This window comes from Dama dama, chromosome 3 (genome assembly GCF_033118175.1).
Source record: "Dama dama isolate Ldn47 chromosome 3, ASM3311817v1, whole genome shotgun sequence".
Classification (NCBI taxonomy): Eukaryota; Metazoa; Chordata; class Mammalia; order Artiodactyla; family Cervidae; genus Dama; species Dama dama.
The window spans coordinates 57,278,118-57,296,662 of NC_083683.1; the positions used below are offsets into that span (position 1 = coordinate 57,278,118).

Consider the following 18,545-nt stretch of genomic DNA (forward strand, 5'->3'; position numbering starts at 1 on the left):
TAATTCATTGTCAGCTTTATGTGAGCAAGTCACTTATCCTAGGTTTTTGCTTATCTTTACATTTTTGATAATGTGTTTGAATTTAACTAGGCAATTTTTAAAAAAACATTTTATTTTGAGACAACTACAGATTCACTGATTCTGTGTTTTGAGAGAGAAGTTCTATTTTTAATGTAGTCAAATTTATCAATATTTACCTTTATAGTTAGTGTGCTTTTTAATTCTTATTTAAGAAATTCTCCCCTGAGATCCTAAATAATGTCTTCTATATAACTTCTAAAATGTTTATAATTTTGCGTTTTATATCGAGATCTTTACTGTGCCTAAATTTGCTACATTTTTTAATATTGAAACTGGAGCCCACTCTCCTATTTTTCTTATTCACATTTTCCCAAATGCCATTTATGAGAAAGTTGGTCCTTTCTTCACTTTCCTCCAGTGCCATCTCTAGCACAGATTAAATGTCTACAAATTGTGGGATTTTCTCTGAGATTGGTAATCAAATCATTCTTTCTCTTTAATAAAACTTTGTTACTGGTATGTGGAGATGTGATTGACCTCTCAATGAAGAGTTCTAGCTGACAGTCATGTTAATACTAATAATTTGTCCAAAGATTATTTTGTTTTCAATAGTGACAGTCATTTTCAAATAATAACAGTTTTATTTCCTTCTTGCATGCTTTGATGCATTGTATTTATTTTTTTAGCCAGATTGCAGCTGCTAGGATCTTTAGGACAATGTTGAAAAGAAGAGTCATTGGAAGGAATGGCCAAGATGGTGGAGTGTGAAGACCCCTCCCATGGGCATACCAAAATTTCACCTCCAGAGCAACTACTGATGAGAAAAACTGAAATACTAGTAGAAAAGGCCTTCTGCAAGTAAACATTTTTAAAAAGGAACCACAACAAGATGGTAGGAGGTGTGGAGGCACGGTACGGTTAAGATGCATACACTCAAGTGGGCAACCCACAAATAGGAGGATAATTACAACTGCCGAGATTCTCCCCAAAGAGTGAGGAGTCGAAGCCCTGCATTGGGCTCCCCAGCCCTGGAGTCCTGCAGTGAGGAGATGAAAACCGAGAATGTTTGTCTTTTAAGGCCAGTGGTACTTATTTGTAGAAGAACCAGAGAGCTTTGGGAAATAAAGACTCAGCTCTTAAAGGACACACACAAAATCTCACACAGTCCAGTACCCGGGGCAGAAGTAATTTGAAAGAAGTCTGGATCAGACCCACCTGCTGATCTTGGAAAGCCTCCTGGAGAGGTAAGAGGCAAAGGATACTGGCAGCAGCCATTTGGAGGAGCTTGTTCTATCACATGAACACTGGTGCTGCCAAGTCCCATTTGAGGAATTGCCCCTCTAGCTTATTAGTGCCAGACCCTCTCACTAGCCTGTGGGGCACGAGTGCTGGGACACCTCATGCCCACCTACCAGACCTGGTACTTTTAAGAGCTGTATTGAGCTGTGCTGAGACCCAGCCCTGCATACCAATGACCTGACACTAGCCCCAAGACCATACTCATCCACCTGTGACCTGGCATTAACCCTTAGACCCTTGGGACTCAGCTCCACCCACCAGTGGGTAAACACCAGTTCCAGGACCCACCAACTCTGGGACACCTGGGGACTCTCAGTCAGCCATGCCAGGATCCAGCCTTATCCACTGGTTGGCTGACACCAGCTCCAAAACTCCCAAAGCCTTGCAGCAAGAGACCCGGCAACAAGTTTCCAATCACCAATGAGCCTCCATTGGCTCCAGGACCTGCCAGAACCCAGTCCCACCAAACAGCAGGCCAACACAAGGGTCAGGACCTTCTGGAGCTCCAGGTCCACCCACCAGCAGTCCAACCCCATCTCTGAGACACCCTGGGGTCTCAGCCCCACCCCAGTGTTCAATTTCAAAGGCCAACACCAGCTTTGGGACATAACAGACACCGTAACCAGTGGCCTCAGGAACTAGCCCTAAGCACAATCAGGCAGACACTGGGACCCCCAGCATTGCAAACACTCACACCGGAACCTGGGTCTGCACACCAGTGCACCAGCAATAACCCTGGGACCCCTGAAACTTCTCAGCCAGCGGTCTTGGGATCCTGCCTAGCCCATCAATAACCAGCAGCTTTTACACAAGACAGGGCCTGGCAACCAAAGGGACAAAGGCCAACCATCCCTAATGAACTGCCTACAGTAGTCAGCTTGCCACGACAGACTCGTGCAGCCACAATAGGGAGTACCCTTAGAGGTTATAGCTCTGGTGACCAGAAGAGAGTATGCTGTTGGGACACATAGGCTGCCTCCTACAAAAAGGCCACTTCTCCAAGGTCAGGAAACATAACCAACCTACCAAATATATAGGGGGAAAACCCAACAAATTAGGCAGAAGGAGGTGACAGAGGAATATGTTTCAAACGAAGGAACAAGATAAAACCCCAGAAGAAGAACTAATGACATGAAATTAGGTAGTCTAGAAACCTTGATAGATCAAGGTGGTGATTGTGGAGATATTAAAAAAAAAAAAAAAAAACTTGGCAGAAGATTAGAACAGAGTGAGAAATTAGAAACTTTTAACAAAGAGTAAGAAAATATAAAGAAGAACAAAACAGATAAAAATACAATAACTGAAGTGGAAAAACTGTAGAAGGAATCAACAGTAGACTAGATCAAACAGAGGATCAAATCAGCCCAGTGGAAGAGAGAGAAGTGAAAATCACTGAAGCTGAAAAGAAAAAAGAATAAACAGGGAATAGCCCTCAAAAAATTAAAAATAGAGCTAGGTATGATCCAGCAATTCCATTCCCAGATATTTGTCCAGAGAAAACATAAACACACTAGTTTCAAAATATATGTGCATCATTGTGTTCATTGCAGCTCTATTTAGGATAGCCAATATGAAATCAACCAATGTGTTGATTTACAGATGAATGGATATAAAGGAGGAGGTATACATATATAAAACAGAATACTGCTGAGCCATAAGAAGAATGAATTTTTGCCATTTGTGATAACGTGAATGAACTAGAAGGCATTACACTAAATGAACTAAATCAGACAGAAAGACAAATTCTGCATGTTTTCACTTACAAGTGGAGCCTAAAAAAAATAAAACAAATGGACAGACACTAACAAAACAGAAATAGAATTATAGCCACAGAGAATGAAACAGGTAGTTGCCTGAGTAGAGCGTGATAGAGGAGGAAAGAAGTAGGTGAGAGAGTTTAAGAGGTACGTACTTCTAGTTGCAAAATAAGTGAGTCACAGGTATGTAATGTACAGTGTGGAGAATATAGTCAACAACTATGTCATGTCTTTGTATGATAACATATCCTAACTAGACTTATTGTGGTGATTACTTTGAAATGTACAGAAATACCAAATCACTATGTTGTGTAACAGGAACTATCACAGTGTTCCAGGTCACTATTTCAAAAATGAATGAACAAAGAAGCAAACTGATGAGAAAAGAAATCAGATTTGTGGTTACCAGAGTTAGGAGAGATGAGATCAGGGTGAATGGAATGAAGGCAGTCAAAAGGTACAAACTTCCAGTCATGAGATAAATAAGTATTAAGGATGTAATGAACAAAAAGGTAAATACAACTACTCTGATGTATGTTAGATGTGAAAGTTGAGAGTAAACCCTAAGAGTTCTCGTCAAGAGAGAATTTTTTTTCTTTTTCTTTAATTTTGTAGCTATATCAGATGAAGGGTTTCACTAAACTTATTGAATATGATACTTATACTATGATGTGTATAAGCCAGATCATTATATTTTCAACTTAGTGCTATATGTCAATTATATCTCAATAAAACTGGAAGAAAAAATAGAAAAAGGAACCCCTTCTTGCTTCTGAGGCATCACTCTTAAGTAGATACTTGCTACATTTTGTGTATTTGTGTGTGTGTGTGTGTAGATATCTTTCATAAAATTAAAGAAACTTATTTCTATTTTACCAGGAGCTTTTATCAAGAATTGTTGTTAAATATTATACAATGCTTTCTTCTGCATCTATTGCAATAATAGTTTTTCTACATCAAAATTTTAATACAGATGTTTAGATATTCTAATTCTGAACAAACTTTCTATTCCTCTAATTAAACCAATTTCAATTTGATATATTGCCTTAATAGTATGCTAGAGGGCTAATCTGCTGATATCTCAGAATTGATTCTTCAGTCAGGAGAGAGATTCTACTATAATTATCTTTTTTTGTGTTCTTGTCTGAATTTGATATAAAGCTCCTTTCATTTTTATTGAAGAAGCTGGCATATGTTCCCCCTTTATACTTTCTGAAAATACATTAAATTCAAAATTATATGTTTCTTAAATTATTGGTGGGACTCATAAAACTATCTGAGCCTAGGGTTTTATTTATAGTACCATTTTGATCTAGTGGTTCAATTTCTTCTATTCTTAATGAGCATATAAATGCTCTATTTCTGCTTTATAGTGATACAGATTTCTATTTTAAATGGATAATTTCTATTTTTCTAGAACTCTGTCTATTTTACATATATTTTAATCTTTTGTGAATATTTTCTGAATAATCTTTTTAGAATATTTTAAATATTTGCTGTTTTTATTTTTCATTTATTCATTCCTATCATTTTTAAATTGTGACTTTTTTGTTTTTCTTTTTTTTTTTTTATACTTTTTTTTTTTTTTCTTTTTTTTTTTTTTTATTATTATTTTTTTTCCAGTGGGTTTTGTCATACATTGATATGAATAAGCCATGGATTTACACGTATTCCCCATCCCGATCCCCCCTCCCACCTCCCTCTCCACCCGATTCCTCTGGGTCTTCCCAGTGCACCAGGCCCGAGCACTTGTCTCGTGCATCCCACCTGGGCTGGTGATCTGTTTCACCATAGATAGTATACATGCTGTTCTTTTGAAATATCCCACCCTCACATTCTCCCACAAAGTTCAAAAGTCTGTTCTGTATTTCTGTGTCTCTTTTTCTGTTCTGCATATAGGGTTATCGTTATCACCTTTCTAAATTCCATATACATGTGTCAGTATGCTGTAATGTTCTTTATCTTTCTGGCTTACTTCACTCTGTATAATGGGCTCCAGCTTCATCCATCTCATTAGGACTGGTTCAAATGAATTCTTTTTAATGGCTGAGTAATATTCCATGGTGTATATGTACCACAGCTTCCTTATCCATTCATCTGCTGATGGGCATCTAGGTTGCTTCCATGTCCTGGCTATTATAAACAGTGCTGCGATGAACATTGGGGTGCACGTGTCTCTTTCAGATCTGGTTTCCTCAGTGTGTATGCCCAGAAGTGGGATTGCTGGGTCATATGGCAGTTCTATTTCCAGTTTTTTAAGGAATCTCCACACTGTTTTCCATAGCGGCTGTACTAGTTTGCATTCCCACCAACAGTGTAAGAGGGTTCCCTTTTCTCCACACCCTCTCCAGCATTTATTGCTTGTAGACTTTTGGATAGCAGCCATCCTGACTGGCGTGTAATGGTACCTCATTGTGGTTTTGATTTGCATTTCTCTAATAATGAGTGATGTTGAGCATCTTTTCATGTGTTTGTTAGCCCTCTGTATGTCTTCTTTGGAGAAATGTCTGTTTAGTTCTTTGGCCCATTTTTTGATTGGGTCATTTATTTTTCTGGAATTGAGCTGCAGGAGTTGCTTGTATATTTTTGAGATTAATCCTTTGTCTGTTTCTTCATTTGCTATTATTTTCTCCCAATCTGAGGGCTGTCTTTTCACCTTACTTATAGTTTCCTTTGTAGTGCAAAAGCTTTTAAGTTTCATTAGGTCCCATTTGTTTAGTTTTGCTTTTATTTCCAATATTCTGGGAGGTGGGTCATAGAGGATCTTGCTGTGATTTATGTCGGAGAGTGTTTTGCCTATGTTCTCCTCTAGGAGTTTTATAGTTTCTGGTCTTACATTTAGATCTTTAATCCATTTTGAGTTTATTTTTGTGTATGGTGTTAGAAAGTGTTCTAGTTTCATTCTTTTACAAGTGGTTGACCAGTTTTCCCAGCACCACTTGTTAAAGAGGTTGTCTTTTTTTCCATTGTATATCCTTGCCTCCTTTGTTGAAGGTTAGGTGTCCATAGGTTCGTGGATTTATCTCTGGGCTTTCAATTCTGTTCCATTGATCTATATTTCTGTCTTTGTGCCAGTACCATACTGTCTTGATGACTGTGGCTTTGTATGTATAGTCTGAAGTCAGGCAGGTTGATTCCTCCAGTTCCGTTCTTCTTTCTCAAGATTACTTTGGCTATTCGAAGTTTTTTGTATTTCCATACAAATTGTGAAATTCTTTGGTCTAGTTCTGTGAAAAATACCGTTGGTAGGTTGATAGGGATTGCATTGAACCTATAGATTGCTTTGGGTAGTATAGCCATTTTAACAATATTGGTTCTTCCAATCCATGAACACGGTATATTTCTCCATCTGTTTGTGTCCTCTTTGATTTTTTCATCAGTGTTTTATAGTTTTCTATGTATAGGTCTTTTGTTTCTTTAGGTAGATATACTCCTAAGTATTTTATTCTTTTTGTTGCAATTAATTTGTTGCAATTAAAAGAGCAGAAAAAGAAGTAAAAGGAATCCAGATAGGAATGGTTGCAGTCACCATCTGCAGTGATCTTGGAGCCCAAGAAAATAAAGTCTCTCACTGTTTCCATTTTTTCCCCATCTATTTGCCATGAATGGATGGCACCAAATGCCATGATCTTAATTTTTCAAATGTTGAATTTTAAGCCAGCTTTTTCACTCTCCTCTTTCCCTTTTATCAAGAGGCTGTTTAGTTTCTCTTTGCTTTCTGCCATAAAGGGTGGTATCATCTGCATATCTCAGGTTATTGATATTTCTCCAGGCAATATTGATTCTAGCTTGTCCTTCATCCAGCCTAGCATTTTGCATGATGTGCTCTGCATAAAAGTTAAATAAACAGAGTGATAATATACAACCTTGTGCTCCTTTCCCACTTTTGAACCAGTCCATTGTTCCATATCCGGTTTCTAACTATTGCTTCTTGACCTGCATGCAAGTTTCTCAGGAGGCAGGTAAAGTGGTCTGATATTCCCATCTCTTTAAGGATTTTTTACAGTTTGTTGTGATCCACAGAGTCAAAGGCTATAGTGTAGTCAAAGAAGCAGAAGGAGATGTTTTTCTGGAATTCTTCTGCTTTTTCTATGATGAAACAGATGTCGCCAATTTGATCTCTGATTCCTTTACTTTTTCTAAATCCAGCTTGAACATCTGGAAGTTCTAGGTTCACATACTGTTGAAACCTAGCTTGGAGAATTTTGAGCATTACTTTGCTAGCATGTGAAATGAGTGAAATTTTATGGTAGTTTGAACATTCTCTGGCTTTGTCTTTCTTTGGAATTGGAATGAAAACTGATCTTTTTCCAGTCCTGTTGCCACGGCAGGGTTTCCCAAATGTGCTGGCATATTGAATGTTGCACTTTAGTAGCATCATCTTTTTGGATTTGAAATAGCTCAAAGGGAATTCCATCACTTCCACGAGCTTTTTTCATAGTGATGCTTCCTAAGGCCCACTTGACTTTACACTCCAAGATGTCTGGCTCTAGGTGAGTGATCACACCACCAAGGTTGTCTGGGACATTGAGATCTTTTTTGTATAATTCTTCTGGGTATTCTTGCCAGCTCTTCTTAATACCTTCTGCTTCTGTTAGGTCCATACTGTTTCTGTCCTTTATTGTGCCCATCTTTGCATGAAATGTTCCCTTGGCATCTCTAATTTTTTGAAGATATCTCTAGTCTTTTCCATTCTATTGTTTTCCTCTGTTTCTTTGCACTGATTGCTGAGGAAGCTTTCTTAACTCTCATCGCTATTCTTTGGAACTCTGCATTCAAATGGGAATATCCTTCCTTTTCTCCTTTGTCTTTAGCTTCTCTTCTTTTCTCAACTATTTGTAAGGACTCCTTAGACAACCATTTTGCCTTTTTGCATTTTTTCCCCCCTTTGGGATGATTTTATTTATGTCCTCCCATACAATGTCACAAACCTCCATCCATAATTCTTCAGGCACTCTATCAAATCTAATTCCTTGAATCTATTTGTCACTTCCACTGTATAATCGTAAGACATTTGATGTCTATGGTCTAGTGGTTTTCCATACTTTCTTCAATTTAAGTCTGAATTTTGCAATAAGGAGTTCATGATCTGAGCCACAGTCAGCTCCCGGTCTTGTTTTTGCTGACTGTATAGAGCTTCTCCCTCTTTGGCTGCAAAGAGCATAATCAATCTGATTTCGGTATTGATCATCTGGTGATGTCCCAATGTAGAGTCTTCTCTTGTGTTGTTGGAAGAGGGTGTTTGCTATGACCAGTGTGGTCTCTTCACAAAACTCTGTTAGCCTTTGCCTTGCTTCCTTTTGTACTCCAAGGCCAAATTTTCCTGTTACTCCAGGTATCTCTTGACTTCCTACTTTTGCATTCCAGTCCCCTATAATGAAGAGGACATCTTTTTTGTGTGTTAGTTGTAGGAGGTCTTGTAAGTTTTCATAGAACCATTCACCTTCAGCTTCTTTGGCATTAGTGGTTGGGGCATAGAATTGAATTACTGTGATATTGAATGGCTTGTCTTGGAAATGAACAGAGATCATTCTGTCGTTTTTGAGATTGCATCCAAGTACTGCATTTTGGACTCTTTTGTTTACTATGCTGCTGCTGCTAAGTCACTTCAGTCGTGTCCGACTCTGTGCGACCCCATGGACTGCAGCCTACCAGGCTCCTCCGTCCATGGGGTTTTCCAGGCAAGAGTACTGGAGTGGGGTGCCACTGCCTTCTCCATCTGTTTACTATGAGGGCTACTCTATTTCTTCTATAAGATTCTTATGTACAGTAGTAGATAAAATGTTCATCTGAATTAAATTTACCCATTCTGGCCATTTTAGTTCACTGATTGCTAAAATGTCGATGTTCACTCTTGCCATCTCCTGTTTGACCACTTCCAGTTTATCTTGACTCATGTACCTAACATTCCAAGTTACTATGCAAGCTCTGGCTATGGAAGCATCTGCCAGGCCCCTCTGCAAGAGTGGGGTTCATAGCATCTCCTGCCCTATCTGCCAATAATTATTTGGTTCCTATGCCAATAATTATACATTTTATTATTTATTTAGCTTTAATCATATTTACTTTTTTTCTTTGTTCATCATTCCTCTTGCATCTCTGGGATTTCTGGGATTATTTCCCTCCCTCAAATTTCTTTACTGAGTTTCTGTAGAATACCAAACAGATGATACTAAAAGGACAGGAAAGAGAGATGGGTATGGAAGTAACATCAAAACAGCTGCCCAAGGAGAACCCCAAGTTCAGCTCAAGCTTGTATTGATTGGTGATGGTGGTACTGGAAGAACTACATTCATGAAACAGCATCAGACTGGTGAATTTGAGAAAGTGTATGCAATAACTACCTTGGGTACTGAAGTTTATCTCCTTGTGTTCCATTCCAACAGAGGACCTATTAACTTCAATATATAGGTTACAACTGGTCAGGAGAAATTTGGTGAACTGAGAGATGGCTATTATATCCAAGCTCAGTATTCCATTATAATGTTTGATGTAACATTGAGAGTTACTTGCAAGAATGTGCCTAATTGGCATAGTGATGTGATAAGACTATGTGCAAACATCCTCATTATGTTCTTTGGAAGCAAAGTAGATATTAACGATGGAAAGATAAAAGCAAAGTCAATTGTCTTCCACTGAAAGGAGAATTTTCAGTACCATGACATTTCTGCCAAAAGTAACTACGACTTTGAAAAGACCTTCCTCTGGCTTGCTAGAAAACCGATCAGAGACACTAACTTGAAGTTCATCTCCATGCATGCTCTTGCCCCACCAGAGATGGTCATGGTCTCCGTCTTGGCAGCACATGAGCATGAGCTGGAGGTTGCTCAGAAAACAGCTCTCCCAAATGAAGATGATGACTTGTGAGAAAGTGAAGCTGGAGCCCGCAGTCAGAAGTTTAGTTTTATGGGCAGTCCAGCATTTGCCACATTATTGTATAGCTAAATAGAACATGGGCTTAATCTTTGGTATGCTGAAGGAGATGAATGGGCTTCAGAGTGAATGTGGCAGCTAAAATACCTTCATTTTTTAGACCTGCATATTGAGCTAGTTTGGAACAGTTGTTTCCCCTTTGCTACAGTCACATCACAGTATTCAGTGGTGGAGTCTTGTTTGCTACTGTTATTTCCATCCCTTTTCATTTAGAATAAAAATAAAGTTGTATTTCAAATATCTTTAAAAAATAGAGGAAAGAAAATTCAGCACACCCGCAAAGGTATAACCCATTAGATTGACAGCTGCCCCAAGAGCAATACTAGTTATGAAAAAATATTGAAATGACATTTTCAAAATGTTGAGAAAGAAATAACTAGCAAATTAAAAATTCTCTAACTCAGTGAAACACTCTTTTAAAAGGAAGGAAAAATAGAAAGACATTTTAAGCAAATAGAAACTGAAAATATCTACTATCATCATACTGAAAGTTGCTCAGTCATGTCCGACTCTTTGTGACCCCATGGACTGCCAGGCTCTTCTATCCATGGAATTCTCCAGGCAAAAATACTGGAGTGGGTAGCTGTCCCCTTCTCCAAGGGATCTTCCCAATCCAAGGATCAAACCCAGTCTCCTTCATTGCAGGTGGATTCTTTACCAACTGGGCCACCAGGTAAGACCACCATCAACATAAGCAATATTTTAAAAGATGAAAAACATAATTTTCATGAATTATTGACAGTCATACATTATGAGATTCAGAAAGCTGAAAGGTTATAAGCAAGATAAGTAAAAGTCAGTCCATAACTTTCTCATTCTCTTTAATCATTCTGGACCTTAGAATGGAACATACAAAATGTCTTTTCACTGTATCCTTCATATATTTTTTTTCCTTCATATATTTTTAAGATCTCTTTAACTTTGTTTCATCTTTTGTCTTTCTGTGCTACATTTGTGTTCTTTTTTTAGATTTAATTTCCAGGCCCACCCTTTTTTCTTCAGCTAGGTATAATTTACTACTTGATTTATTTATTGAGTTTTCAATTTAAATTATTAATATTTACATTTCTAGAGCTCATATTTTCAAATCTGATTAGCCAGTTTCTGGCTTTTTCCCTGATCTCTTATTTTCACTTCCATTTACTGTTTCTTAAAGTATACCCTAGTTATTGAAGTATGAAGGTAGTTGTTTTCTATTCTCTTTCTCATAATTTCTGTACTGCAATCTTTACATATCTGATTTTATAAATTGTTGATTTGGAGTTTTATGGGCCATACAGGTAGATCTCAGGCTTACAATTAAGAAATTTCAGGGTAGGTGTATTTTTTTCTCTTCTATTTAGATCCAGAAGCAAAACATGATCATATGGTCACAGTCTCATGTTGTGTGGTAGAGTTTTCACATTTACTCAGTGAGGGTATTACTCTTTGAAGATCTTGGTTCAATGCGAGTTTTCTTCTATCTGATATCTTGCTATACATACTCCTATTTTAGACTTTGTCTCTTGTTCCTGATCCACATAATTTATTATTAATAAAACCCAGATTTGATCCACATTGATAAGCAGGTCAGTTCACTCAGTTTTGTCTGACTCTTTGCAACCCTATTGACTACAGCACACCAGGCTTCCCTGTTCATCACCAATTCCCAGTACTTGCTCAAGCTCATGTCCATCGAGTCGGTGATGCCATCCAACCATCTCGTCCTCTGTCATTCCCTTCTCCTCTTGCCTTCAATCTTTCCCAGCATCAGGATCTTTAGGAATGAGTCAGTTCTTCGCATCAGGTAGCCAAAATATTGGAACTTCAGTTTCAGAATCAGTTAAGCAGATAGTCCGAGATCAAATGCTATCTCCAATTCTTTTTTTACTGCTGTAGATTTATACCGCTTTGTTGCTTCCGGACTCAGCTCAGTCATGCATTTAAATTTTTTATTTTATATATATATTTTATTAAAAAATGCTATTTTTAGAGGAATTTTATATTCACAAATAAATTAAGAGGAAGGTACAGAGATTTCTCATATACTCCCTGCCTCCATATGTGAATGGTCTCCCCAACCAGAATGGTGCATTTGTTACAGCTGATGAACTTATACACCATAATCTCCTAAGGCCCATGATTTACATTAGGGCTTATTCTTGGTGGGATACAGTCTATGGGTTTGAACAAATGTAAAATACATATAAAATAAAAATATAAAATAAAAATATAAAATATATAATGCATAACATGTAAAACGTGTGGTGACATCTATTTGCCATTACCGTGTTGTACAGCATATACTCGTTGCCCTAAATATTCTCTGTGTTCCTTCTTCTCCATCTTTCCTTCCCTCACCACACATACACTTAACTCCTGGCAACCACTGACCTTTTCATCATCTCCATACTTTTGCCATCTCCAGAATGTCACATAGTTGGAATCACAGAGTATGTAGCCTTTTCGAATTGAATTCTTTTCTTTAGTTATATGTATTTACATTTCCTACTTGTTTTTTCATGGCTCACTTCTTTTTGCACTGAATAATATTCCATCATCTAGCTATACCATAGTTAATTATGCATATACCTACTGAAAAACATCTTGGTTGTTTCCAAGTTTTGGCAATTATGAATAAAGCTGCTATAAACATCTGCGTGCAAATATTTGTGTGCATATGTTTTCAAGTCCTTTGTTAAATAACCAGTAGCAAAACTGCTGGATTGCATGGTTAGAGTATATTTAGTTTTGTAACAAAACAAAACAAAACCTCAAACCGTCTTCCATAGTGTCTGTTCCATTTTGCATTCCTACCAGCAATGTACAAGAATTCCTGGTGTTCCACATTCTCATTAGCATTTGGTGTTGCCAGTGTTCTGGATCTTGGCATTCTAAGAAGTATGTAGTGATATCTTACTGTTGTTTTAATTTGCATTTTTCTGATAACATTGATGTGAAGCATCTTTTCTTATGTTTATTTACCACCTGCATATTTTCTTTGGTGATGTGTCTGCTAAAGATCTTGGCCTATTTTTTAATTTTTTTTCCTTATTGTTGAATTTTAGGTGTCTTTTGTATATTTTGGATAACTGTTTTTATCAGATGTATCTTTTGCAAATAGTTTCTCCAGGTCTGTGGCTCATCTTATCCTTTTTATAGTGTCTTTTGCAGAACAGAAGTTTTTAATTTTAATGAATTCCAGCTTCTCAATAATTTACTTTCTGCATATGTCTTTGGTATTGTATCTATATGTTTTTATCCAGAATATTTGATGTATTGTTTCACAAAGTTTTCACTGAATCTCTAGTATATCAAACAGTTAGAAGCAGAAATCCTATTCATTGGATTATTTTAGGTAATAGTTAAGTACTTGCCTCGGTCTACATCAACTCCAGTGAATATCAGTCAACTTCTCCTTTATTCTTTCACCAAGTTCCACTTCTGTCCTGTGATACTTGTTCAGCAAGTTTTTGCGGCTCAGTAAGCATCTAGTCAAAGGAGACTGGGAAGGAAAAGGAAAAGAGACTCTATAACATGTAGGTCCCCTTCCTAGCAGACATTCTTATTCTGAATAAATACATTTCTTGATGCTCTTATTTGGATTGTTATGAGAGAAAAGTATACACAGCAATAATGATCTTAAAGACTTAATTTCTCTAGTCTTCTCATATAGTTGGAAATGGGAGGTGGCTGGCTGTAGAACTATCTTAGAATAATCTGCATAGCACACCTCTTTGGAACTAAGGAGTCCTTACACTTTTCACCTATGGTTATCAGCTTTAACACCTTAGTCGAAACTAGAGATTCTATTTAATTTATTGGTAAATATATATGTACCCACATATTAATATAAGCGTATATGCATAGCAAGTTTCTGAAAGACTAAGCACAAATCAGCTAATCTGGGAAATGGAAATCATGAAATGATGAGGAAGGAGTTATTTTCCTTTATATTGTTTTATATTTTTCCTTTTTTTTTTTTTTTACCATGAAATTATATTCCAAATCTATTATTTCAAATATCTTGAAAAAGTCTTGACTTTTCAAAATTAGTGTTTACAAAGAAATGGATCAGTTTTATTCAGAATATATGATAAATAAAGCAGCAAAAGGAGATTTTCAGTACATAATTTACTCATAAAAGTTTACTTAGCAGACATCTGTTGTCTATTCACTAGCATATTAAGCACTGGCAAATGTAAAGATAAATAAACCCTTCAAGGAAAACCTGTAATTTAGTAGGAGAAATAGGCATGTACATAAAAAATTGAAGGGAGTCAACCAAGGCACTGAAAATGGAAAAAAATGTGTGTCTGAGATTCTAAATTAGAAAAAAAAAAACTGTTCTGCACTAAAATTTTATTCTACTAGCAAACTTCCTGTATCATAAATATGTTGAATGACACTTTCCACAGCAAAAGGAAAATCTCTCCACCAATGGTATAGGTTTTCCATAACAAAATAAAATCATCAAGCCCTTCTCTCTCATATATGTACCACACAGATATCAATATTTGCTTTGTATTCTGCACATAACTGATTTCATTCAATTATCCAAATCCATGTTCATTCAGGGCTTCTCTGGTGGCTCAGATTAGAAAGAATCAGCCTGCAATGAGGGAGACCTGGGTTTGATCCCTGGGTTTGGAAGATCCCCTGGAGAACCTACTTCAGTATTCTTGCCTGGAGAATCCCTTTGGACAGAGGAGCCTGGTGGGCTACCGCCCATGCGGTTGCAAAGAGCTGGACATGACTGAGTGTCTAAGCACACATGGCACATGTTCATTCAACTATATATCCTTTTCCTTTGTGATGATATTGATGTTATGTGACATCTACTTTTGTTTTTCATAAACTAATTTCCCAGTAGTTCAGTGTTTATTGTAGCTAATTTTAGGTTTCTCAGCCAAGGTGTGACATAAACATTGTGTTTTAAAAAAAGGCAACTTTATGGAGAGGCAAAACTATGAAGGCAGTTGTGAAAACTAGCATTCCTATGGGCTTATGAAGGGGAAAGATGAGTATGTGGAGCATAAGAGATTTTGGGGGCAGATAGAGTACTCTGTATGGCATTATAATGGAGACACACATCATTATACATTTATCAAAATGCATAGAATGTACAATACAGAGAAAGAATCTTAACATTGTATAAACTCTGGGCTTAATAACAATGTAAAATACTGGCTTATTGATTTTAACAAATGTATTCCACTAATGCAAAATGTTATTAATACAGGAATCTGGGTAGGATTGAGGAGGTATGTGGGAACTCTGTACTTTCCACTCTATTTCCCTATAAATCTAAAAATGTTAAATAAATAACATCAGTTAATTTTTAAAAACTGAAACTTAGAATTTAAGTTTCATCTGAAGTTCTGCTCAGTTCTTCACTTTTAGATACAAATAAATGATAGACAGGGACGCCTGGGGTGCCGTAGTTCACGCAGTCACAAACACTCAAACCCAGCTTAGGGACTGAACAACAACAACTTCAGTTCAATAATGGAAGGTGTCACTGTTGCCTTTTTTTCTGTAAAACATGATATATATATTTTTTAATCAGAGAGGTTATTATCCTTTTTCATAAAGTGTGACAAATTTTGTATATCTATTTTTTAATTAGAAATCTAGCATTCTAGTCACACTAAGTCAAAGTAGTGGAATCAAGCTGTCATAAAAATTTTAGGCAAAAATTTATAAGTTTTCTAATATATATACATATTATACCTAGTATTTACATATATGTATACAAAAACTTTTCTACTACACTTGAGAAAGGCTTAAGAACATCAAAAAAAGAAGAGACAGAAATTGGAGAATATAAAGTAAATGAAATGGAAGCAATGAATATAAAATAGAAAAAGTGAAATAAACCAGATAAAAGTAAAAGATCATCATATAACTCAGTTGTTTTTAAAAATGGCTGCTTATTAGAAACATATCTGGAACTTTGGAGAAAGAAAACAATACCTAGACTTTTGTATTTTTCAGAAAATTCCAAGGTAATTTTGCTATGCATTTGGATTTTAAAAAGTGATTACAGGCTTTCCTATTAAAGTGTAGTTTTGGTGATATAGAATTCTATTGTTTTTCTGTTGACCAATCATATACAATTGTATTAAGTGAATAACAGTTATTCACTTAATACAATTGTATTAAGTGAATAATCACAATAGTAAAAGATGTTTACCAGTTTTCACAATCAATAGTCAGACAAAAAATAAAAGATAATTATAATTGCAAGCCATAATGGGAATATGATTAACCTAAAAATACAAAATAATTACATACAGTTTGGGGGGAGGGGTCCAAGCAGAGTGACGTGGTAAGTGGAAGTGCATACCTGCGCATGTTTTCATTTGCCTAGCCAGTCTATGTCTTTTGGTTGGTGCATTTAATCCATTTATATTTAAGGCAGTTATCCATATGTATGGTCCTGTTACCATTTTCTTCACTGTTTCGGGTTTATTTTCTGTAGGTCTTTTCCTGCCTAGTGAAGTTCCTTTAGCATGTGTGGTAAAGCTGGTCTGGCGGTGCTGAGTTCTCTTAACTTTTGCTTGTCGGGAAAGCTTTTGATTTCTCCATCAAAAAATGTCTCCTTGGTTGTAGGTACTTCCCTTTCATCACTTTAAATATACTGTGCCATTCCCTTCAGCTGAAAACCTTGCAGGAGTTCCTTTGTATGTTATTTGTCATCTTCCCTTGTTGCTTTTAATATTTTATCTTTGTCTTTAATTTTTGTCAGTTTGATTACTATGCGTTTGATTACTATGTGTTCCTCCTTGGGTTTATCTGTCTGGGACTCTGTGCTTCCTGGACTTGACTGACTATTTCCTTTCCCATGTTAGGAAAGTTTTCAACTGTTCTTTCTTCAAATATTTTCTCAGGTCCTTTCTCTCTCTTCTACTTCTGGGACCCCCTATAATGCAAATCTTGGTGCATTTAATGTTGTCCCAGAGGTATCTTAGGCTTCTTTTTATTCCATTCTTTTTTCTATATTTTGTTCTACAGCAGTAATTTCCACATTCTATCCTCCAGATCATTTATCCATTCTTCTGCCTCAGTTATTCTTCTATTGATTCCTTCTTGTATGTTATTCATCTGTGTTCACTTGTTCTTTAGTTCTTCTAGGTCTTTGGTAAACACCTCTTGCATTTTCTTCATTGTTTTTTCGAGCTCCTGGATCATCTTCACTATCATTATTCTGAACTCCTTTTCTGAAAGGTCGCCTCTCTCCACTTCAATTTAGTTGTTTTTCTGGCGTTTTGTCTTGTCCCTTCATCTGGGACATAACTCTCTGCTTTTTCATCCTGTTTAACTTTCTGCGATGTGGCTTTTGTTCTAACCACTGTGGGAGTGTGGTTCTTCTTGCTTCTCTGTATGCCCTCTGATGGATGAGGCTAAGGGGCTGTGTAAGCTTCCTGAAGGGAGGGACTGGCATTGGGAAAAACTGGGTCTTGCTCTGGTGTGCAGGGCCTTGCTCACAGTAAAGCTTTAATCCAATCATCTGTTGATGGGTGGGTTGTTTGGCCTGAGGTGACCCAGCCGTGGGGGCTACAGGCTCTATGGTAGGCTTAATGGTGGCCTCCAAGAGAGCTAACACAAAGGGAGTCCTTCCAGGACCGCCGCTGCTGGTCGCTTTGCTGCTGTGGTGAGCCCCTGCTGACAGACGCTTCCACAGGAGACCCTCCTACACAACTAGGTTTATTTTGATTCATTCTCCTATGGGGTCACTGCTCCTTTCCTCTGGGTTTTGGTGTGAGCAAGATTTTGTTTGTGTCCTCCAAGAGCAGAGTCTCTGTCTATTCCAGTCCTATGGAAATCCTATAGTCAAATCCTGCTGGCCTTCAAGGTTAAATTCCCTGGGGATTCCCAGTCTGCTTGCCAAATCCCCAGGCTGGGAAGCTTGATGTGAGGTTCAGAAGAATCACAACTGTGGGAGAACTTCTTTGGTACTGTTGCTCTCCACTTTGTGGGTCACCACCTGGTGCGTATGTGATTTGATTTTATCGTGACTGCACCCCTCCTACCATCTCATTACAGCTTCTTCTTTGTCCTTGGACATGGGGTGTCTTTTTTTGTGGTGGATTCTAATGTTCTCCTGTTGATTGTTCAACAGGTAGTTGCAATTTTGGTGTTCTCACAGGAGGATACGAGCACACGTCCTTCTACTCTGCCATCTTAAACCAGAAGCCTAAAGTGTGAGAAATTTTATAACAGCTTATGCACTGGAATCTAAATGTAAATGAATAGGTGGAGCAATATAATTTTATTTTCTATATTATTCACCAAAATTCCAATTCTCACATTTAAATTTTGGCTGGTGGTGCTGTCATCACATTCTCAGATTCATTTGTTCAGATTCATTCTAAATGAGAGAAGTATTCTGAAGAATATCATTTCCACTTTTCTTTCTTAAAGCATATTTTAAGCACATTTCTTCTAGAACACCTGTTTTGAAAGTACATTTTACCGAATCCCTACTTGATTTTTCAAGACGGCTCATTCTTCTACTTTTATTTCTGACTACTCTTTGAAACTAGAATTAAT

The 18,545-nt window shown here is 37.1% G+C and overlaps 1 pseudogene; it reads left to right on the forward strand.

Annotated features, from left to right (window-relative positions):
• Nucleotides 1-1,318: 1,318 nt before the first annotated feature.
• Nucleotides 1,319-9,944, forward strand: LOC133043342 (GTP-binding nuclear protein Ran-like; annotated as a pseudogene).
• Nucleotides 9,945-18,545: the final 8,601 nt, after the last annotated feature.